Genomic DNA, 25493 nt, shown 5'->3' with positions numbered 1-25493 from the left:
GTGAGTCGCCATGATGCTCCCACTCCAGACAGACGCAGGTTAAGATCCTCTCTGGTAAGCCAGCTCATGGGCTACACAGAATATTAGAAATGGGTTAGAACAATATGTAAGAGCTAGCCAATAAGAAACTGGACCTAGCCGGGCCAGGCAGTGTTTGAAAGAATACAGTTTCCGTGTAATTATTTCTGGGTATAAGCTAACCATGCGGGCGGCCGGGTGCCGGGGACTCAGCCCTGCCGCTCCTATTTCAACACCCTACACAGTTTTCACCAAAGAAAGAAAAATGGTTCATTTTTACTGTTGTGATTCATAGAGCAAGTCAGGTCCTTAGTCTCTTATGTCTTCCAACACCTTTCCCACTCCTCCAAACTGGTAATGGATTGTTAAAGTTTTATCCCCCAAATTGATGTGAAAGCTTTTGAAACTAATAAGCAAGGTTCCAAAGGTTCACTCATATGACTAGGATATTCATAAAATTAGTAGCTTGCTTGACCATATGCAAATGCGGTAGCACCCAGCCCTGATCACCCACTCATGCAGAAACAAAGATCAGTAGAACTCTGATAGAGGAACAGGCAAGCATCTGGCAGGAAGTGACCGTTCTTAGGTATACAGGGCTCCAGACTATGTTTAATTGGAATTTACAACAACTAATGAGAGAGTGGATGTGAATTCTGGCTCTATTAATTAGTTTCTGGAATCTTTGTATTCTTATTTGTTTGTTTGGGAATAGTTTCATGAGAAAAATCAATAAAATTGTATAATCCAGGTGAAAACTGACAGCCAGAACACACCAGATGGGGATCGTGGTACTAGTCCTGGAGATGGAGCTGCAAGGAAAGGCATCGGCATTAAGTATGTGCTCTGGGTTCCAGAGGCACAGTGTACGTCAGAGGAAGAGGGATAAATAATACTAAAGATGCTTGCAATTGTAGACCCTACAAAGAAGAAACAGGGATGCCAGCACTAGATGCAGTCTAAAAATGCTCCATTGTTCATTCCAGCTGAGTAGCATTCCACTGTTTGTGTGCCATGTTTTTGTTACCCATCCATCAGACATGAGACTTTTAGGTTGTTATTCTTGCTATTGTGAACAGAATGGCATTGAACATGACTGAGCAAGTATTTGTCGAACAAGATGTTGAGTCCTCTGGGCATATACCAAGGAGTGGTATAGCTGGGCCATATGGTAGATTTAGATTTAGCATTTAGGGAATTTTCCACAATGACTTCCATTAGTGGCTGAATTCCATCAGTGGAATTAGTGAATTCCATTAGAGAAATGCATTTTGCAATCTCATTAACTCATTAACACTGAATGACTGTTCCCCCTTCCTCATATCCTCTCTGGCATTTGCTGTCAGTTGTTTTCTTGATTTCAGCCTTTCTGACAGGATTAAGATGAACTCTCAAAGTAGTTTTAATTTTCATTTTCCTAATTGCTAATAATGTCAGATAATCTTTAAAATATTTCTTAGCCACTTTAATTTCTTCTTTTGGAAACTCTATTCAGACCCATAGTCCATTCATGAAATGATGAGATTTGTAGGTAAATGGATATAATTAGAAAATATTATATTGAGTGAGGTAACCCAGACTCAGAGGACAAGCATCAATGTTCTCTTTTACTTTGAATCCTATTTCTACATCTTTAGATATGAGTATACAACCTAGGTAAAACCCAGAAACCAGGAAAGTAAAAGGGGTCATGGCGGGGGGTGGGGAGAGATAAGGACACGGGTGTTTTGAAGTGGAAAATAGAAAAATGATGAGATAAGGACTTTAATTGGGAAGAAAGGAAAGGAATAACACAAAGGGGGATGGATAAATAATACTAAAATATTTGCAAAGGCTATAGGGAAACATTTTATGCTTACTTAATAATAATATATAATAAAAGTGTGTGTGTGTGCATGCAGTGAAATGAGATTATATTATACTACTTGGGGTAATAATGTCTCTCCCCCAAGAGCTATATATTATCTGCCAAAAGAGCCAGTGTTGGGCATGGAACATTTCCTTTCAAGTTGTTGGGCAGGATAAGTCAAGAGACTCCCAAACCATGTAGGCTATTGCCATTGCCCTTGGTTGCTGTCCAGAACTTGAAGGTATGTTCTTACTGTGTTACTGTGGAAGATACCAAATACGCTGGACATAGGACTTAGAGGAATTGAGCTGGTACTAACCTGGAAGCCTCCTGCTGGAGGACTAGCTCTCATAGAGGCTGAAGGTTGTACATAAGCTGTGAAAGTACAAAAGCATTCATAGCCCCTACCCAGGTAAAAAGCCTAAAACCCTTGTGATCAACCCAACAAGATAGGCCAAAGGGTACAACAGTGGCACTTATATTTTGGGGGTAACCAACAAGCTGTCTAATTGGACTTAAGACCAGTTTAATATGAGGGAAATCTTGACCAATACTGTGAACATATCCTACTACTGGCAGTTCACTAAACCAGTGTAATTCCCAATGGAATTCTAAATCTTTATTTCCACAGGCAAATGTAGCTGTCAATCATCCAAAAAGGTTGTATTTGTGTAGATAGTGGTATATATATCCAACACTGAGAGAATGAAGAGAAGAACTGACTGTGAGAGATCTAGCTTCATTGGTGCAACTATAGCACAACCCCCATGCCTAAGGCTTGGGGAACATTGCAGAAGATGAAACAGAAAAACTGTAAGACTCATAGGACCAGGATCTCTGCCATAGATAATGTCTTTTGTATACATCAAGGAAGGTACATCCATGTTATTTTCAACAATATAGTTGCCTAAACAAGACCCATACAATGATAACATCAACTGACATGCTAATGCTGATGGTGGAAATCACATGAGCCTCCACCCATGCATACAGAATATTAATGACTGCTCAGAGAGCAAAAAAAAAAATCAATTTTTGCAAGCCCACTATTTGGACATTCAATCCCAAATGAGCCCCTTTAAACACATATACATATGAGTAACACTAAATGGACTCAATGAGTTTCAAATATACTCATGCATAAAACTCTCAATAAGCAAGGAGGAGAAAAAATCAAATGCAAGCAAGGCCAGCTTTCTAGGTTCAGACATCTGAATCTACATGCTAGGTCCTATAGGCCTTATAGGTTTCTCTCTTACCTGACGCCTGGATGTGGACCCATGAAAAAGGAGCAAAAGCAGAGAAAGTAATAAGTAGCTGCTTCAAAGGGGAACTTGAGGGCTGAAATTACCCTAAGGAACACAGATACTTTTACTGTTTATTATGTATTAGCCACAAGCTCGTAAGCCCAAGGATATTGGTTTAAAGATCAAAAGCAATCACATTTTTAATTTACTTTTTAAACAAGAAAATCTGATGGGCAATTTAGGGGAAGAAAAAGAAGACTTATAATCAATAGGTTATTTATGTTACTCAGAATCATGGTTATTCAGGAAATCTTGCAAGATGAATCCATCCTTAGAAGGACCAGCCAGCCTGCCCAGAGACCAACTTTGGTGCTGAAGTTAATATGACCCCCAAAGCAATGGCAAGCAATGCATTCCAGTTTGATGTGAAAAGCCTGGCTCTCATCTCTTCTCCCACGCTTCATTTCCTCAATGTCAAATACAGATATTCCTTACCTTCCAACTTCTAGCCACCAATCTAATTTCTTAATTAATGAGAATGCTGAAGCTACCCACAAACGTCTCAGAAGATGTCTTTGAGCCTGTGTATCCTGCCATGTGGATAACGATGGGCAGCAGAAAGTCACAAGCATCAGCTTCTGAGGGTTTACTTAGAATTTGGGGTCCCACCTCCCTCTCATCTGACCACAAAGCAGAGCTGCTTCCTGTAGCTTCTGTAGCAGGACCATACAAGAGGCAACAGCTGAGAACCTCGCATTTTCCTGCCCCTTTCATCATCTTAGAACTGTGAAAGGAGAAAACAGCCTTGGAGATGATAACGAGGATTACTTTCAGTCTCATTACTCCTTTGTCGAAATTCTGCATGTCCAGTTCCCTCTGCCCATCTCAGTGTGAAGAGAAACCTCTAAGTTAGTGGTTCTTAACCTATGGGGTTTCACAACTCCTTTGGAGTTTAATAACCCCTTCACAGGGGTTGCCTAAGACCATCAGAAAATGCAGATATTAACATTATGATTCATACATAGCAGCAGCAAAATTATAGTTATGAAGTAGCAACAAAAATATCTTATGGTTGGGGGTCAGCACAACATGAGGATCTATATTAAGGGGTCACAGAATTAGGAAGGCTGAGAACCACTGCTCTAAGTGCTAAGATTCACATATCACACATACAACTTAAAATGCTATCTGTGAAGATGGTGTTGTTCACATTGTGGATATTACTCATTGCTCAAGGCTACTATTTTATATAACATATTTTTTCTGAAACAATACCCTAGTTATATCTCATCTGTATTTATATGGATAATATGCATAAACTGGCAAATGCATGTATCATCTGATTAGAAACTACTCTGTCCTCACTCTTTGAACACTTCTGCATCTATTAAGCCAGTCCTCATGCAGCTCCTTTCTGCCATGTTCTACTAGGAAAATGATAATACTTTTTGATGCCTAAATCAATGATGACCTCTGTGAATCTTTCATGTTTAAGAAGAACTCTGTCTCTGTAATATTCCAAGTTAATATATAAGAACTCATGTGCAAGTGAATCCATGTCTGTCTCCCAAGCACAGTTCAAACCATTGATTCCATTCTGTATTGTGACCAAAGAAATTAGAATCTTTCCGATAAAAATAAATAAAAAATAAAAAAATAAATAACTGGAATCTCCTGAAAGAAGAGGGCAACAAGTACCACAGTGAACTCATTCTGACCCAGCCCTTGGGAGAAAGAACAGCATTTGTAGTATGTGCTGCAGTCTACCTACCCTTCCCCACTAAAGCAGTTAGCATGACAGCCAAAGATATAATTTGTAATTTGAATCACAGTAGTTTCTATCGGGTCATGAAGCCCTACCTACAGATTGGCCCGAGATCATCATGTTAGTGACTGACAAGAAGCCCCCCCCCCACTCCTTGTTTGAGAAATCCCATGCACATGGTATGGCATAAAAGTTAGAGAGAGCACAGTAGCAGAAATGATTAGAGGAGACTTGGATAGGGTTCTTTTGGATAACATAAAATGAATTTAGGAGGCAGTAGCTTGTGAGATGGATCAGTAGGTTAAAAAACTTGCCTTGAAGCCTAGTGACCTGAGTTTGGTCCACAGGATTCATGTGGTAAAATGAAAGAACCAACTCCCAAAAGTGGTCTTTTGATCATTAAATATACGCCATAGCACATGGCGCCTATACACATATACAAATAAAAATAAATAACTGTAATTACAAACACTTGGACTTTTAACAAATTGATACAGATGGCAAATGATAACATTGAGAGACCACAGAATTATCTAAAATATAATATTATTATCCGTATGAGAAGGAATAGACATAATTTTGCTTTAGTAGCAAGCACTAAATTATACAATCATAATAACAACCACAAACCTCGGTAGCTTAAAAGAACAAAGGTTCACTTCTCTTTCATAGAAATATCAATAGTGGACTCTGCTCCGTTTCGCCACTCAAGAACCAAGGCATTGGAGAGGCCAACATATTAAGAATTAACCAGTCACCAACTCACCAAAGAGCATGAGAGCAGTAGTGAGTCAAATGTCATAGCCTGGAGGGGACAATAGACTCGCTTTCCCCAGTAGTTTGGCCAAACCTAGTCACATCGTCCCATCCCACAATAAGAAAACAAGAAAGTAGAGTCTCATCCTGGTGCCAGAAGTCAAGAGCTGGAGTTACTTGATAAGCAGCAATGACTATCACATGAACCTGTTTGTACCCTGAGCTTGCAAAGTACATCACGCTTGTTACAGTCAGATGAATTGGATTTTACTTAACAGGTTTTCCTGTTGCTTTGATTCATATGAATAAAATGCATATGTTTATAGAGTCTGTAAGGAGTATGAAACCGTCTGGAGTACGGGTTCTTAGCTAAACCAAATGTGCACAACTTTTCCATTCATTATATCTTCAAAACTTTTAAGGAAGACACAGACCCCTTACTTATTTAATGAAGTGAATTGGAAAAAATATTCTAGCTATTAGGAAGCAGAGGTTTTTGTTTTTGTTTTGTTTGTTTGTTTTGTTTTGATTAAGGATTTTCACTGAAGGAAGTAGTCTGAGGTAAAAGATTAATTAAAAGAGCCAAGGGATATTATGTCTAGTCCCCTTCTTCTGTTAACCTGTTATATAGACTGAGGAATCCTATAGACACCTCGGCTTAAATATTTCTACATATAAATAAACATTATTTCATTTAACTATCACTCCTTTAGCCTCCACGGAAGCAAGCACTTGGTTACAGGCACAAGGAGAAAAAAAATATGATTCTTAACCTCATGAATCACATCTTGTTTGTTACTCATTTTAGAATCACCTGTTTCTAAATAATTGACATGCTATTATAAGTATGAAATGTCATGATATAAAAGCTTTCCAGACTTAATTAATCCATTAAATACACTGGTATGTGAGCCATGAAAAGAGTCACTAATAAGATAAGCAGAAGGAAATGCAGGGAACATGAAAAGTAGAGAAACTAACAAACCAATTTTAGACAAATATCATTCCTAACCACCCCTACATCAGGAACACTACTGTTCAGTGAAATATACATACAAGTGTTAGAGATAGGATATTCAAATCGGTCACTTCTGACTCATTTATAAGGAGCTGAAGAGTCATGTTTGCTTGGATAGCTCATTGACTTTACAGTTGACTCCCTAGCTATTTAACTTGGAATATTTTTTATACTTAAATAATTAAATGTCCCAGGCAACAAAATTTACATTGCAACATCAATTTATAGCACTGGCAATGCAATGATTTCGAGACATTCAGTACTGAGAAGGATCTCTTTGAACCTTTTCATATCTGAAGAACCAATCTGGTTTCCAAGGACATGGTATATCCCAGTTCTTCTTTAGATATTTTTATTGGAATCTGTGGATAAACTTTTAAAATACAAAGGACTCCTTCAAAGTTACAAAGGAAATGTGCAAGAAGTCACAAAGGGGAAAAGAAATAATTGAACAGTTTGTTTTATCATTAACAATAACAACAAAGTCACACAGTTCATAAGTCCTCCCAGATGAGACATCTGTGGGCTTCTCTGCTTTGAAAAGAAACTTATCTTATAAACATGTCAGCCATGTTCTGAATAAGAAGAAGGTTTCCCACTGCATGGGGATGTGATTATTTGTTCTCCAAGATGTCCAAATTTCAGTGCTATTTAAAAATGTTTTTGAGTTTAACTAGACAGAACATTTTCCTTCAGCTGTAGGAGTAACAAAGGTCCCACAGCTGCTCATGATGGCAATTGCTTATGCGACTAAAGTCAAAATTTTAGGCTCTCAGACATCAGTATGAAAGTGAAATCTTACCTTCCTAGGGGCATAATCCATTGCATTTTAACTTTTGTAAGCACACCACACCTCCATATTCTTGTTATCATATTAGATCTTTAATGAGCTCTAATAACTAAGCGATTTTAAAGAGATGGTAGTGGCATAGCTCTGACTACTTCCTAAACTTACACTGGAAATGAATTACATTCTTCTTTTTGTGGCAAAAATGAAGAAAAATGGAACAGGAAAGAAGGGTGTATCCAGTAGCCCAGGAAGCTAGAAGCCAACAAGGAATAGAGGAGAGTTTCTTTTTCCATGCTCCTCTCCAAGAAGCAATGTGAGGCCTTTCATTCTGCTCCAGTGTTGTCAGCTGTACCCACTTCAATTTGCCATCTAAACACCCCTGACGTCTATGAAGTATTTTTCAAGGTTCTGCAGTTCTATTCCACTCTCATCTCTACTCATGGAAGTAACAGGTTGTAACCACACAGCACAGCACAGCACAGATGAAAACACACAATTGCATTTCTTCAGAGCTCCACAGATGGAAACAGGCGAGTGGAAAGAATGTGGCCTTTAGTGTCATGCAGATCCATCACTTAATAGCATTATGACTAAGACCAAATAACTTCAGCTTTTATAAGGAGCTCATTTTAGTCAGCTATAGCCTGAACAATAACAATTTTCAGCATGTTACAAGTCTTCAGTATTTGATTTTACAAAACAGGAAGTATACAGAGAACTCTGTTTTTCTGGTATCTAATAATATTTACTCTTTTCTTTCTTTTATTGTTTGCTTTTAGTTTTTGTTTATTTGTTTGTTTTTTTGGTTTTGGTTTTGTCCTGGAACTTGCTCTGTAGACCAGACTGGCTTCAAACCCACAGAAATCTGCCTGTCTACACAGGAGACCAATTACTAAATATAACCCCAGCAGCACAGACACGGAGAGAAACAATTAATAAATGGAACCTCCTGAAACTGAAAAGCTCCTGTAAAGCAAAGGACACAGTCAACAAGACAAAATTATATATATTGTATTTCTTTCCAGATACAGTCAAGTTTACAACCAAAAACAGTCATCACAGACATACAGGCGTGAAAAATAGCCATGAGGTGAAGAATTTTTCTACCTACCTTTACCATAGGGAATAGAAATATGCTAAGTATGGGCTGAAGTTAGCAGAGATGAGAAATAACTAATCCAAGATCAAAGGAAAATAGACTCTGATATATGTTGCGGGAGGTCCTTCCGCCCCTCCAACCAATAGCTGCTGAGATACCAGCCCATTGGGGCGTGGTTTCTCTCCCTTTTAAAAAAAAAAGGCTACTTCCTCCGCTCGCTCTCTTCACTTCTTTCTCTGCCAGCGACTAGACTCCCTTCCTGGTTGCGCAGAGGGCTGTTGTCTGGGACGGGGATCTGTAAGTTTTTTCCTCTTTAAATAAATACCACCCTATTAATCATAATTCCAAACTGGTGTGACATTGTTCGTGACTTATGCCTTCAGATATATTCCACGATTTCCCCAGTCTACACTCCTAGGCTATTTCTGCCTCAGTGGATCTGGATTCCTTACATTCCACTGGTCATCTGTCTTCTCTGGGCACATCCTAAACAGACAGTGCCTGTTTCACCAGCTATTCAGCCTAGCCAAGGGCTATGTTTACATCAGAAATCCTTATGAAGGTTGATCTTATCTATGACATGAATTCCAAGCAGGATATTCTATTAGATTTTTATGGGGGGGCCTACTGACATAAATGTGTCTATTAAAAAATGATAAATGTACACAACAGATACATGTACTCTATGTACTGTTCCAAAGACCAATACATAAAAAACAGCCATGAGCTGAAGACTCTCTACCCACCTTTATCATAGGAAATAAAAATATGATAAATGACCAATACCTTGCTTTTTGGAGCACAAATGAAAATATTAGTTAAAACCATATTCAAAATGTAATTTGACTTTTTTCAATATAATTCAAATGAAATCTAATATGAGTTGGAAATCCCCAGATATTACTTTACTTGTGAGTTTACTACAATTTTCCTCAATATCAACAGGTCTTCTGTTTGATACACATCTCTGTGTGTCAGCAAACGTGCCTTTTGTAGTTCACAGTAGCATCCATCACCTTTTCTTACCAAGTTAGTGATCAGGTGCTTACTTCCTGTCCATTTAAGACCCCTCCCCGTCTCTGCTCAAAGAGCCAGCTTTCTACCTCAAAAGAAGTACCCTTGCCTCCAGATCACCAGAGACCCTATTCAGTCTCCAAATCTAGGAATAGCATCTCATCTGAAATTTTACCAGAAAGGAATATAGAAGATAGTAAGAACTCATTTCTGTCCTAAGGACCAACAGTAATTAAGCCATCTAACCAATAAATTTGGATATTAGCAATTCACAAGAGTAAAAGCAACCATAAAAATGAATTCAACCTGTATGTAGTAACAATAAATGGACCGAACAGATTGTGTTCATATATTTAGACATTGACTTTCATATATAAAAATAACAGTTAATGAAAAAGAAGCCATTATTCAAAAGTAAACAAGGTGGCAGGTATGTGGGAAGGATGGGGGTAAGAACCAGAAGAGGAAAATAAAATAATTGCATTTTAGTTTTTAAAAAATTAAAACATCAAAAACTTAGCCCAACTTTTAGCAAATGTTTACATTTTTACTTTAGAATTATCAGAATTTACTTTTGAGGCATATTTGATACCATCTACAACAGAACTAACAAAACATACCTCTTTATGAATTGTTTCTAGATAATTATAAATGGAGAAGAAAGTCCAAAGGATTATCCGAAATTTCTTCAGAACATCAGGTTATCTATTTTTAAAATCTCACAACACCAACAAGTTTACCACTTCTTTCTTTGGTTTAAGTTTTTACTAGTTGTTTAAATAATATAATATAGAGATATTAATATTGCTGTAAGACAATCAAGAATTATTCAATTCTCTCACCTTATATCTAATTCCATAGTCTGTATGAATCTGGCATGGTCAGGATGTGTCATTTAAAATAGATATGTTGGAAATTTATTCCCTAAGGCAACACTGTCAGAAAGTAGAACCTAAAAGGAATAGTTCAGGCCTTGAGGGAAGAGCTAAACCTTACTTTGGGGGGGGGGAAGGGGGGGAAGGCTTCTCTTGCCTCTACCGCGGGCATTCCTGTGCTCTGAAAGATGTGATATGCAAAGAAACTGGCCCTGATCTGCCAACTACTTAACTTTGGACTCTCTGAACTCTAGAACTGTAATAGAATATATGTGTGGCCTTCATACTTCATCAAGCCTTAGGAATCCTGATATAGAAATATGGAGACTGCCAGAATAATCACTGAAATTAAAGAAGAAAAATAAAGTGCATATAGTGATGAAAACAGAGTCTTTCTGGGTTCATATGTACAAACACATACATATGTTTAAATAATTATTTAAGATTAATGAGAATACTAACAAGTCATTATGACATTAATTATTGTTTTTTTCTATTCAGAAAAACAATCTCAAGGGATAGAGAAGTGGTACAGTGTGAGAGGACCTGAGATTTTATCCTCAGCACCAATGTAAGTTGGGATTCAAATTCCCTATCTTTCTGTCTCTGTCTGTGTGTCTGTGTGTGTGTTCTGAAGTTCTGCCATGCCATGTGAGGTGCTGTGTGAGGTAATAATTCTTACCCCTACTTCGCCTGACCTTAGGAGCCATAGATCATCCAAAAAACAAAAACAAACAAGCAAAAAACTTATAACTGGCATAAAAACCTCTTTTTCTGAGTTGTTGGTCAAGGAAGTTGCTATTCCCTGCAGTTGTCTCCCAGAAGCTGAAGGTAAGAAAACATGCACTTCAGACACAGGACTTGAAGAAACTGAGCTGTAACTGATTTGGAAGCCTTCATCCTGAAGACTAGATTTCAGAGCTATGCAAGCTGCCAAGGAAGAAATGCAATTAATAGTCCTATCCAAGCTATGTTGAATATGAACCACAATCGCTAGCTCATCAAAATATCCCTAAAGGTACAGCAGTAGTAGCACATAAATTATGTTGTAAATAATGGCCATGTAATTGAATTTAAAGTTCACTCAAAAATAAGGAATTCATGCCTGGTACTGTAAACCTAGTCAATTAGCCATTGTTAGTAAGCCATGGATCTTATAGAAAAACCTACTAATAATACTTTCTTAAACCAGTATAATTTGTAGCTGTATTCTAAATATCCATCCTTATAGACAGACAAAGGTACGTCTCACCCTCATCAAATAAGCCTCTCTTTGCAGCAAAAAGAGACTATTACAGAATTACACAACTGGCCAAAATACAGATAACAACTGACCATTGGGTGCCCAGCCCCAATTAGTACATCTGGCTTAAAGAACATCTTGGAAGAGAGGGATGAAATATGGTAGGAGCAAAATAATCAGGGAGTATCCTACAAGATTGTATCGTTATCGCCATGAAATATCAATAATATGACTGGTTAATCTAGACCTGAACAAAGATAGTAATAATTGATACTCTAGCATGGATAGGGGAAATCTCATGGGGCCTTATCCCTATATGAAGAACTATATATAGGCAATTAATAACTATTGTAATAATACATAGATAGATGATAGATAGATAGATAGATAGATAGATGATAGATAGATAGATAGATGATAGATGATAGATAGATAGATATTAGATATGTGCGTGTATAAATGTATATATGTAACAATAATAATTAACAAAAAGTTGTCATGAATTTGAGAGGGATAAGGGTATGAGAGAGGATGATGGAGGAATGGAAGAAATGATGTAATTACAGTATTTGTAAGTGTTGGGTATGATAGCATATATCTCCGTGTTGGGAGAGGGAAATGGATAAGGATCAGAGGGTTCCTAGAGCTCACTTGTCAGTCAGCATAGCTCAATTTGTGAGCTCCAGGTTCAATGAAAAGCCTTGTCTTAAAAAATAAATTAGATCCTCCCCCCTCCGTCCACTTTCCACAGGGCAGGGAACCCTGACTGCTCTTTGGACTGGAGAGGGAGGGGGAGAGGAGTGGGGGGAGGGGAGAAGTGTGGGAGGAGGGGGAGGGAAATGAGAGGCTGGGAGGAGGTGGAATTTTTTTTTTCCTTTTCTCAATAAAAAAAAAAGAATATTCACAGAATCAATTCATCTGGGCAAATTGGGGGCTCACAGAGACTCATCTGCCAAACAGAGAGCTTGCATGGGACTGACCTAGGCCCTGTGCACATGATACAGTTATGTAGCTTGGTCTTTCTGTGGGACTCCTAACAGTGAAAGCAAGGACTGTCTCTGACTCTGTTACCCTTTCCCCCTACTGGGTTGCTTTGTCCAGCCTTAATAGGGGAGGAGGTACCTAGTCTTGCTGCAATTTGATATGCCATAGTTGCTTGATATCTTTGGGAGGCCCGCCCTTTCCTGAAGCTAAAGGAGGAAGAGTGGATGGGGTGGGGCAGGGGAGAAAGAAGTTTGGGGGAGAGACTGGGAGGAGAGGAGAAAGAGGAAACTAATCAGGCTGGAAAAAAAGTTAATTCATTAATTTATTAAAAAAATGAAAAGAAAAAAAGAAGGAAACCAAGAGCTGAAACTAGAGACTGTTATAAAAGAAATATTTACGGCATTTCCTACCCAGATGATTTATTTGTAAACTGTATCCTAAGACACTCAAAAATCCTCTATAAGCAGCCATTATTGACTGCTTTAAATCAGTCCAGAGGACAGGCAAATTGTATTATTTCATTTGTGATATATTAATTCATTCATTTAAAATAATGTAAAATAAAAATTATCAGCATATGATAAGAAATTCAAAGGGTATAAAATAAATAGAAAAAACTAGCTGCCTACTGTGAAAGTAGTTCTCCACAAATGTAATAATAATTATTGTTCATTTACTCTTAATAGTTCCAAAGCAATCTATACATATAGGAATATATGTGTATATTTCCATTAAAATTCCATATAAAATATCCTATACCGAATATTGTGATTTGTAATTGGAGATTGTGATCTATTCATGAAGGAGGAAATGAATTTACTAGATCATAATGAACAGTACAAAGGACTAGAAGGGGACAAAATATGTCAGAGGGTGCTGAGCATAGCAAAGAGAGATACGCTTATAAAAATTTTGTTCCTAAATTTTAACCTTTAAATTTATAGTGAACTAAGTTACATTAAATATATCCCATATATGGAGTTACAGGCAAAAATACATTAAAACACACAGTGTTTCAAAGACTGAGGTTTGATTTAATGATTATTTTAAAGATTGTTCCACACTAAAATGTATAAAGTTATTCCATTTTGCTTGTGTCAATGAGTTAAAGGTTACAAAGAATAATGTTATAATCACTGGTGGATCACATAGGATTGCTTAAAATGTTTAATAATTTATAAATAGATACACATTTTGAAAGTAGTAGAACATCTCTGTCCAAATCCCTCTGAGACATTCCACTTATTATTTGTGTCTCACACTTTCTAAGGCTGGAGAGTTTTTCAGGGCATGAATTGTCTATACACCATTCAGATGGCTACTTGTTAAACATCTTGTTCAGTATGCTTGCTTTTTCAATATTTCCAACAATGCTTCAGTTGTTGGATCATCCTAATATGTATGGTCACTTGAAAGCGAAATTTCACGAACTGAAATTACTATGTCAATGGAGATGTAGGCTCAGTTTTTGTGAGATATTGTCAAATTTTCTTTCATAAAACTGTGTTTGGTTATAATCCTATAATAGTATCTGGTATTCATTTTCAAAAAGTATGTGCTATGAACTATGTGTTACAACTAATACTCTAGGCAATCATTTCTCACTGCATTTTTTGCTTATTTTTCAGATTATAGTTTAATTGCAAAATTTATCCCTTCCTTTTCTTCCCACCATACCTTCCTATATATTCCTCCCTACTCTCCTCCAAATTCATGACCCAATTTTTTCACTAGTTGTTACTGCATACACATATGTATTTGTTTTTGTATATTCCTAAATATAACATGTTGAGTCCATATAATGTTACTTGTATGCACATATTTTAGTGCTGCCCACTTGACAATGAACAACTAAACAGTGTGCTCTTTCCTGGGGAGGACCACCCACATGCTACCACCTTTACTCAATTGCCAGTTTTTTTTTAAATCAGTTCTATTTTTTTATTTAAAAATATTTTTTTCATTTACTTACCAACCCCAGTTTCCCCTCCCTCNTCTTATGCAATAAGTAAAAAAATATTTTGCAATTTATTTGATCTAAAAATTACATTTAATAGTTAATTTACATGTTGTATGTGAGCTGTTAGAATGTATTGATAAAAATAACATGAAATGTTTTTCTTGATATCTATTGTTGACCTATTAAATTCTAAAAATGGCAAAAAAATAAATAAATTAGAGAGAAATTGATAAAGACAGCCAATGTCAACTTCTGAACCCACATACAGGCACACACATGTGCATGCATACTCACATGTATATACATTACATTCATATGCAGAACATACTACACATAGGTACATTTGCACACACGATTTAGAATGTTGTAATCATATTTATAAAATAAATTTATAAAATAAATAAATTTATAAAATGATTTAAATATTTAGTTGTACAAACTAGACTTACTTTCTAGCCAACAAAATAATCAGATACCAGTTTTCTCTGCAATTGTATGCCAAATCCTACTCAAGAATATAGAGGAAATGGCAAGCAGATGTCTGAAAGATAAAATCAGAGGAGGAATACTCATTTATTCATGATTCACATCTTTAAAGTGTCTTCACATTCATCACTTCAAATTCCATACTAATAAATGCACACATTCAAAGCACACAAGTTTTTCTGATTTGCACATTCACTTATAATATTTATTCCTAGGTTAAACAAGGTTATTAGAGTTTTATTACATATGATATTAACAAACCTTGAACTTGAGAAATTTTTGAAGCAGAGAACCAAGTAAAATGCTTAATCATAATCTTTGATTAATCTTGCTTATAGTTCTTGAATGAAATTAATAACTAGAAGCATAAAACTCTAATTACCACTACTGTGACTGTGGTGAGTTTAACACATCTGTAGCTATATCTTCACTTATAAAAGAGATACCACTTTAGTTATTTGACTAAAAGCAAAGGACTAGGCCAGAGAAGATATTTAGGTCATGTCTTCCTAAACATTATACAACCTATGGTTGTATGAGCATAGAGTGAAGTTAATTACACCGAGGTCAGACACACCTTCTAAATGACTGAGTCTAAAAACAAGGTTCTTGACAATATAAAAGGAGAAAATCAAAAAGACATCTACTATGGCACTGTCCCATTTAAATAACTATAAAATCAAAAATTCCATTATATATTGAGAAAACTTAAAGATAGTTTTCAAAAGACTGTATGACTTCATATGGTAGTTACATTTGATTTAAACAAAATAAAAGGAAGATAGAATAAATCATATAACATACTATCCTTCAGATTTAATGAAAATATATTCTCCTCTCCCACTGCCACTTTGCTTGCTATGCCAATGGCAAACAAACACCAAGTTGAATAAACAATTTGTCAACTATACTATCACTCTGCACAATATGCCTATTTAAGACCAAAGTCACCACCCATATTTAGATATCCACTTTTCAGCTTCCCATACATTATTCAAGCATATAGCAACTACTCATAGAAGTTTTTCAAACTTTAAATTATTTCTTATTAACAGAATTTAAGCATAACTCCTCAGTCACATTAGACACATTTCAAGTGCCCAATAACAACTTGGTTAGTGGCATCTTTGTTAGACAATTAAGGCACTGAGTACTTCAAACACAATCATCATAGAAATGTTGATTAGCAACACATCACAATGTGACTATGCATATGGCACATATATAAAATTTCATTTATAAACTTATTAAATGATAAGGTCTAAGTTTAACTCCATTGTTCTTGTAGTCTTACAGTTCATATCAAGTGCTAAGTAGACATCGGCTGAACTTCTAAAGATGATGCTCTACCAGGGACAGTATGAATGATGATACCATGTCCTCTAAAAAATACAAGGCCACTTGGAAAATTAATATAAAGAGATTATATTAGAAAATCACTTATTACTATTGTTTAGTTCTTTAAAAGGGGATCACCAAAGATTTGGACATAACTGCACCTGAGTATTGCAAGCACACAGCCATGTAAACAGAGCCTGACCTCATGATGGTTTCTGGGCCTTCCAGAACATCTAGCACATGTTATTAAGAAACCAAGAAACAAAATAATCAAGAATAGAACTTTATAGAGACATAGAACACAGGATAATGAGAGATAGACAGTCTTGTGGTGAAGATTAGAAAAGCTGATAAGGGTCAAGGGTCTCAGCAAATCCAGAGATGGAGTTAAGTGAAATAAGCCAAGCTGATGAAAATGAACAAAGAGAGAACAGAAAAGTGATATTGGGATAAACATGCACTCAAAGAGGGAGGCTGTATCCAAAGGATAGGACAAAGAGCCAGAAATAACTCCACACTGGAGAGACTGAAGGACAAGACTTTGTTCACCAAGAGGCCAGACTACAGAATTCAGCCAATGTGGAGATGCTTGCTTCTCTGACTGTCTTTTATCCCTGATATTTCCACATAGGATGATTTATCTTCCTTTTTTGAATACTTAAATGACATGTGGAAGTCATATAAATCTTTTAGGTAGGTGTGGTCATTGGCTAAAGCAAGATAGCAGAAGTATTGGTGTAAATATTTTTCAATCAATCATAAAGGTAAAATCTCCAAAAATATTTGAATATAAAGTTAAAAAGTAATATTCTTACGTCTATGGCTTTCTGCCAGACACTTCCTGTCCTGGTGGTGTCTTTCCATTTTATCATTTCCTTGCTTGGGCTTCTTTTCAGCTGGAGTGAGTTGCTCTACAAGCTACTTACAAAAACATGGTTTCAATTGCTTATTCCTGTGTTCTACCCTGTGCACTTAGCCAAGAGATCAAGAATCACAAAACTGTTCTGTCCAGATTTGTCTGACTCTAATAACATTATCAAAGAAAATAAAAGTACATTTTAAAGTACAACTCTCAGAGGTGAAATGAGATGTGTTGTCAGTGGAAAAGGCAAGACAACATCAACACAATATGAGCTGTGTAGTAGCACAGTCACATCTGAGTGTATTTACAAAGCTAATACTACAGGTCTCATCTCATGAATCAACTCAAATAGTAACCTACAGCTCTAGCATTAGGCCCTTATGCATTGCCTAAAACAGTGCAGTTCACAAAATCTTTAGAGCTTCCAGGACAACTGCACTTGATCTAATTTACTTCTAGCATTTACATTTGTGATATCATCTAAAGTTCTATGTATTAGAGGCTTGGTTCTTAGCTTGGCATTATAGGGAATCCTTAGGAGGCAGCCATACAGGAGGAAGCTAGTCCTCCTAGGAAGGAGTGGGGGTCATATATTGAGTAAGATATTGAGACTACTCTTCCTCTCTCTAATTCTCTCTAACATGATCTAAACTGCTCCATTCCACCATATATGCTTATTATGATATTCTTTCTCCTGTAAGGCTCAAAACAATGGACCCAACACCCATGGACTGAAGCCTCTAAAATTATGAGCTAAAATATATCTTCTTCATTAACATAAGTTATCTTAGTATTTTTTTTTCATAGCAATTTACAGCTGACTAACACAATCAGTTTGGAAAGGAAACTCATTAAGAATTCCTCTCCAGCATAAGCTGTCACTAGTGTTTTTGATCTTAGCCATTCTGACTAGAGTAAGATGGAATCTCAGAGTCATTTTGATCTGCATTTCCCTGATGGCTAAGGATGTTGAACAATTCTTTAAGTGTCAAAAACACTAATGATAGCTTATGCTGGAGAAGATGTGGAACAAGTGTTGATAGGGGATGTCATTCTGTATATGTGTTGCTTTTATTGATTGATGAATAGAGTTGTTTGGGCCTATGGCTTAGCAGAGTACAGACAAGCAGGAAATCTGAACACAGATATAGAGGGAATAGGTGGTGTTGGGGAGATGCCATGTAGCTGCCAAAGGAGAAAGATGCTGGAACCTTACTGGTAGGTCACAGCCTCATAGTGATACATAGATTAATAGAAATTGGTTAATTTAAGACGTAAGAGTTAGTTAATAAGAAACCTGAGCTAATAGGCCAAACAGTGTTGTAACTGATATAGTTCCTGTGTGATTATTCATGTCTGGGAGCCTGGTGCTGGCAGGATTGCAAATTTGTACAGCCACGTTGGAAATCAAAATGGTGATTTCTCAGAAAATTAGAAATTGACCTCCCTCATGACCCAGCTATACCACTCTTGGGTATATACCCAAAGGATGCTCAATCATTCCACAAGGACATTAACTGTAAGTAAAGGATAACCATGCTACAATCCACAGCCCCAGAGAGGCTAGAAAGCCTTCATTCAGTGACTGATAGAAACGAATGCAGAGATCCACTGCTAAGCAACCTCCAGGAATCCTACTGAAGAAGGGTGAAAGATTGTATGGGCCAAGGGCATCAGGGTCATCACAAGGGAACCACAGGAACAATTAATCAGGGCTCAGAAGAGCTCACACACTCTCTACCATCAGCTAGGGAGCCTGCATGGACCAAACTATGCCATGCACATATGTGTGACAGCTCTATAATTCGACCTACTTGTGGAACTGTTAGTGGTGGAAGCACGGCCTAATGCCTTGGCTGACTTCCAGGAACCTATTTCTCATAATGGGTTGCATTTAATACAAGGGGAACATCTTTATTCCTACCTCAACTTGATATGCCATGCTTTGCTGACAACCATGGGAGTCCTGCCCCTTTCTGAACAACAACAGAGGAGAAGTAGATTGTGGCAGGGGGGAGGGGATGGGAAACTGCAGACAGGATGTAAAATAAATGAACGTGTAAATGGTGAATTCTCTGTCCTGCCCTGTCCCTTAGTGCTCCCTGTAATCACTCAGAGGCTTAGTATTAATTGCTAATGCTCAGTCAATAGCACAGGCTTATTACTAGCTTACTCTTACATTTAAAATAACCCCTATTTCTATCGATGTTTTGAAACATGGCCCAAAGCTTATTACTTCATTTTCTACATGTTCTGCTTGTTCAGCAGCTGACTGGCATCTCTCTCAGCTTTGCCTATCATTCCCTGAGTTCTCAGTTTGATTGTTCTGCCTAACCTTATTCTGCATGGCTATTGGTCAAACACCTTTTATTATTAACTAATGAGAGTAATGCAAACTTACAGCATACAGAAAGATCATCCCACAACATGAATGAATTTAACTAATAAAAAAAATCTTTAAAATATAAACATTAGAGGAAAAAAAGAAATTCCTCATATTTGTTTCTCCAGCTTTTTGGACTCACTGAGTAAAGCTGTTTTCAAGGACAAAATTGAGGATCAGTTAACTCAAATCACAAAAAAAAAATTAATTGGGAACACTGGGGATGACCACAGAGGGAGAACTTTAAGACCATTTTAAATATTGTGAAAAGATTTATCCATGATGTTGTTATTGGCAATACACCCTAGAGACCGGATTTCTAATATTATTCCTGATAGTGTGTTTTGAGAGGCCAGAATCTTTATATTACCTTAGAAACAAAGAGATAAATATCTAGTTAAAATAATTTGCCACCATGGAAAGGCACAATGCTGTAAAGAAAGCATTGATTTAAGTCAAGATCCATATTCCATTCATAATACTATCTACTCAGTGACCTCAGTTTAATCTCCTAATTTATCTATCATCAGTTTATTCATCTGTAAAATGGGAAAACTCATTCTTTAGCTATTTTGGTGGTGTACTGTGACAATCAAGTGAAACAGCAATTGGAAAATGTTTTGTAATCTGTATATTCCTACACATATGGGAACTATTATCTTGTCTTTTCCCTGTAAAACACTGGTCCTTGGAGTTCACTTAGCCCAAAGTTTCCCAAGTGACTTCTGAAGGAACATATTTGAGCTACTCAAATGAAGATGTAGACAAAATATGAGTATGTTTGTCTACTTTTTTTCTGATCCAAGGGACTTGCTTCCTTTCACAGATTTCACTCTTTATGTCATTAGCTAAATTTAAATCATGCCTAAAGACTTACTTGCTTGGCAGCACAGTTTAATATCCTGTTTGGTTTAATTTTTCAAATTCTTTTGAAAAGCACTCCAAGATGTTTGCATGAAGATCACTCAACAAATCCCTCTCTTGACTGCACATACAAAGACACACCCACATCAACAAGAAGAAAAATAATTCAGACTTTTGTTAAGATGGTAAAGCAACTCTACAGAAAACAGTTCCTACAACCACATTTATTGCCATGCCATATGGCCATGGCTTGGATGCTTAACCTCCTCAGACCACCTTAGAGGCTAATTTGATCTTGTAGAAGGCAAGGCTACCAACTGACAGAGATATGTTAGGAAGTGGTTCAAAACAGACACAGTACTTTGCATGAAGCCGGCATCTTGGCAAGAGAAAATTCCCTAGTGTTTCAACATTATCAAGAGACTGACCATCAGATCCTGCACTGTGTTACATAAACACAATAGCCTCATTGTTAGCAGCTGTTCATTGGTCAGCATTGCACAACTGACCAGGTGCACAGCAGGAGAGGGCTCTGTCTTTATTCAAAGATGAAAGGTAGGTGGGCTAAGGACTTAATCTCGTGTGGAAATGTATTTATTTCAAGCCACTGAGATTATTATAATCCATAAATTAATTGGCAAGATAATTCAGATATGGTAGAAATTAAAGCATGCCACAGATAGACAAAAAAAAGTTAAATTTGTAAACTCTCTCTTTGGATCATATATAATAATTGATTTTAAACTGAGTTGTCTGGATGTAAAGGTAAAATAATTGACTCAGTATACCTAAAGATCATCAGATAATTTCATAAAGATGTATTTGAATTAACAATGGCAAGAACAGATTACCTTCAATGAGCACACTAAAGTAATTGAATGGTGTTTGAGCATATTCACAATACTTTATAAGCCCTATATAAATAAAGGAAAAACTTGGTCACACAGGATTAAAGTTTAAAGAAAAGATGGTCACATATTCAGGGAAAAATTATTTCACTAAAAAGTAATAATTAAAGTTCAGATTTTATAATTCCCATGATAGTGTTCAAAGGATATTGAAGAATTTACTTGGTTTCAAACCTTTAAAAGTATATTTAGAAAAGTTAAAGGACCTGTCATCAAAATTTTGGCGACACACTTGCTTTATAGCATGTTAAACTATTGCCTTTAAAAGGAAGACGATCAAAGGCCCAAGTTAAGAACCAGGTTTATGGTATTTTTATTAATGAAAAGCAGTCTTAAGACTGTTTGGTGGCAAAATATTTACTAGTGTTCATTATGTTTGTGAAATGCAATCGCAAGCTGAACCTGGCAAGAAGCCCAAGGCCAGCATCTCTTCCATAATGCCAGTGTTTAAACCTTCTTTTTTTAAAATTTATTTATTAAAGATTTCTGTCTCTTCCCCACCGCCGCCTCCCCTTTCCCTCCCCCTCCCCCAATCAAGTCCCCCTCCCTCGTCAGCCCAAAGAGCAATCAGGGTTCTCTGCCCTGTGGGAAGTCCAAAGACCACCCTCCTCCATCCAGGTCTGGTAAGGTGAGCATCCAAACTGCCTAGGCTCCCATAAAGCCAATACGTGCAGTAGAATCAAAAACCCATTGCCATTGTTCTTGAGGTCTCAGTAGTCCTCATTGTCTGCTATGTTCAGCAAGACCCGTTTTAACCCAGGCTTTTTCAGACCCAGGCCAGCTGGCCTTGGTGAGTTCCCGATAGAACATCCCCATTGTCTCAGTGTGTGGGTGCACCCCTCGCGGTCCTGAGTTCCTTGCTCGTGCTCTCTCTCCTTCTGCTCCTGATTTGGACCTTGAGATTTCAGTCCGGTGCTCCAATGTGGGTCTCTGTCTCCTTTCATCGCCTGATGAAGGTTAATATTCAGGAGGATGCCTATATGTTTTTCTTTGGGTTCTCCTTCTTATTTAGCTTCTCTAAGAACCCGAATTATAGGCTCAATGTTCTTTATTTATGGCTAGAAACCAAATATGAGTGAGTACATCCCATGTTCCTCTTTTTGGGAAGATAACTCAAAGGCACACATCTTTTGGGACCTGAAGTGTGAGGTACTGCTTGGCTGGTAAGTTCATTCTAGACTTAAAAAGCTCCTGCATCTTTCCTCAAGATTCCATCCACAAAACAGTCTCTCAAGACACTATTTTCTAATGACATTTTGAAATTTGCAGGTAAATGGATGGAGCTAGAAAACATCATATTGAGTGAGACAGTCCAGACCCAGAAAGACAAATATTATATGTACTAACTCATAAGTGGTTTTTAGGCATAAATCAAAGAAAACCAGCCTACAAATCACAATCCCAGAGTCCCTAGACAACAACAAGGACCTTAAGAGAGACTTACAGATCTAATCTACATGGGAAGTAGGAAAGGATAAGATTTCCTGAGTAAATGTGGGAGAGGGTTGAATGGGAGGGGATAAGAAGGGAGGGGAGCAGAGAAAATGTATAGCTCAATCAAATCAATAAAAAAATTTAAAAATGTGGGGAAAAACAAACAAACAAAAAAGACTCTGCTTTCATTCATGTACTAGCATACTTGTAATGACAGAACTTTTTAATCCCTATTCCTTCGAGTTTAATTATAAACTGACTTTTAAATGTTCAGTTTGACCATTATATACCCACTGCCTGGTAGCACTTAACACATAAGAATTAAGTATTATTGAACTAATGGTTCAATAAATATCAATAAGATGACAGTGTGTTTATGAAGCTGTTGGATGAAGTAAAAGAGCCATAAAACAATTGTACTATAACTGGCTGGTGCAGGAGGATTGCATACAAATCTCCAATTAGAAATCAAAAGAAAATGCTAGTGCCTGCCTCCTAACCCACTGCATTGGGATGCTTCTGCTTTGTAGAGTAATGGAGTACTGATTTCTAATATGGTCCATTTAAATAAAGTTCAGGTAAGGTAGAGAACACTAAATTGCCCAACTCTCTTCACTAAGAACAAATATTTTTAAGTAGACTGGTCATTTTCTTTCAGTAAACTGTTCACCACCTTAGTCACATATAAAGTCAGATGAACAGATTGATACAGACACATAAATACATTTTATAGAATAAACACACCTATTGTACATGGTTTGTAGACAAATCTTTCTCACATTTGTCTCTCAGTCATCTAAGGGATTTTTCTTTACAACTCTGCATTGTAAAGCTAAACCTCTAGATTAAGCATCTCTAATAGCTTCATAATTAAAGACATAAGAAATGTGGATGAGCGGGAAAAGATTGAGGCTCTATTCCTTATAGTGCTGGGCATTAGCTAGGAAGATTATTTCACACAACTAAGCTGTTTTACATGTAGCCCTCTGTTCCTCCAAGAGGCCTAGTCAGCTAAGTGAATTATCTCAGAAAGGTAACATGAAAAACGATGACCACCTAATCATGCTGTCATGCTGAGAAGGCTTTCCTAGGCCTGCACAACATGAAATTAAATTTTAAGCAAACTTAAAATTCAAATGTTGCTGTGTTATAGGCCTCAACACACCATCGCGGTTCTCCATTTAAGTTTCTGCAGTGCTAGCTGAGCCTCTCAGAGTCTAGATGTATGCATACTACAGTATGTATTTCATATCAACCTGTTGGGGGCAGTCTTTCATATGGCAGGCTCAATAGAGTAAATGCAGAATGTTTTCTGAAATTCAACCACATCAGGAGACTCTCTAGCTCTATTCATGACCACTAGGGGATTTCACCAGTGACCTAGCATGAGGGGAGGAAGCCATATAGTCTTGAAGGCTCTCAATAGTACCATCCCACAAGCCAACATGGTAGAAGCTGACAGAGTCTGAAATTGTGACTTGGGTTGTCATGAGGCAGGACTGACACGCTCTCTTAGTTCCCATAAAATCATGAGTTCTTTTAACCATGCAAAAATGTGGTGTGAAGAACTAGTAGTTTGAAAAGGATAAAATGTTTCTCTTATAATGTTTGGCTATTTAGTATTGTGGTCCTAATTCGATTGTGTAAAACATCATCTTAAAAAAAAAGTAACCCACTGATTGTGCACCATAAAATATTTTTATATCTCTTCTGGGGGTTTCACATGGCATTTACACAATGTAGGCAAAAGTGATCATTTACTGGTGTCTACGTGTTCTCATTTTTAGACTGAAGATTTGACAATAGGCAAAGTTCTTACTCTCCTAGAGCTCACATTCCGTTGATGGGGGCAGGAATAAGAAAGCAACAAGGAACTGGTCACAGGGCAAAGAATAAATGACTCTGTGGAGTGCATAGCCAAAATGGAACATCTATAGCATCTAGGTCATTAAAGCCTTGTTAATCTTTTCCAGGGTTAACTTTTCATTTATTGATTCTTTGGATTTTTGCATTGCTATATCATTAAATCCAATATTTCTTTTTTAAAGTTTTTGTCAGATGATAAACATATCATCTGAACAAATATCAGTGGGGAACTGGAATTGCATACTATGACTGTATTGGAGTTAATCAAATTATCCCTATTTACTGATGATATCATTGTATACATGCAGCACCCTAAAGAGTCCACCAGCAATTTCTTAAAGCTGATAAATACATTTAGTAAAGTAGCAGGATATAATACTAACATACAAAAATCAGTAGCCCTCCTATGTACCAATGACAAACATACTGACAAAGAAATCATAGAAATAATCACATTCAAATAGCTTAAAAATATCTTGTAGTAAGAAGCAAAAAATATCAAATGCAAAAAAAGAAAGCATATTTAACAAATGGTGCTGACATAACTAGATATCAACATGTAGAAGAATGAAAATAGACCCATATCTATCACCATGCACAAAACTCAAGTCCAAATGGATCAAAGACCTCAACATAAAGCTAGCCACACTGAACCTTATAGAAGAGAAAGTGGGAAGTACACTTGAATGCATTGGCACAGGAGACCACTTCCTAAATATAACGCCAGCAGCACA

At 36.9% G+C, this 25493-nt stretch overlaps 1 protein-coding gene and 1 long non-coding RNA gene across 2 annotated transcripts in view; both read right to left on the bottom strand.

Annotated features, from left to right (window-relative positions):
- The window catches only part of Sugct (succinyl-CoA:glutarate-CoA transferase), a 653069-nt gene that overhangs the window by 260054 nt on the left and 367522 nt on the right, over nucleotides 1-25493 (bottom strand). The window lies entirely within an intron of this gene.
- The window catches only part of LOC126501623 (uncharacterized), a 63070-nt gene continuing 48805 nt past the window's right edge, over nucleotides 11229-25493 (bottom strand). Inside the window, exons 2-3 of the long non-coding RNA XR_007591741.1 lie at nucleotides 15068-15159; nucleotides 11229-11361 (exon numbers count right to left, since the gene is read on the bottom strand). This is a non-coding gene — a long non-coding RNA (uncharacterized lncRNA). The remainder of the gene's footprint in view (nucleotides 11362-15067; nucleotides 15160-25493) is intronic.

The sequence above is a fragment of the Alexandromys fortis genome, unplaced genomic scaffold (assembly GCF_014885135.2).
Source record: "Alexandromys fortis isolate MF-2015 unplaced genomic scaffold, M_Fortis_MF-2015_v1.1 scaffold_5, whole genome shotgun sequence".
NCBI classification, from domain to species: Eukaryota; Metazoa; Chordata; class Mammalia; order Rodentia; family Cricetidae; genus Alexandromys; species Alexandromys fortis.
This window is presented reverse-complemented; position numbering and strand designations above follow the sequence as displayed.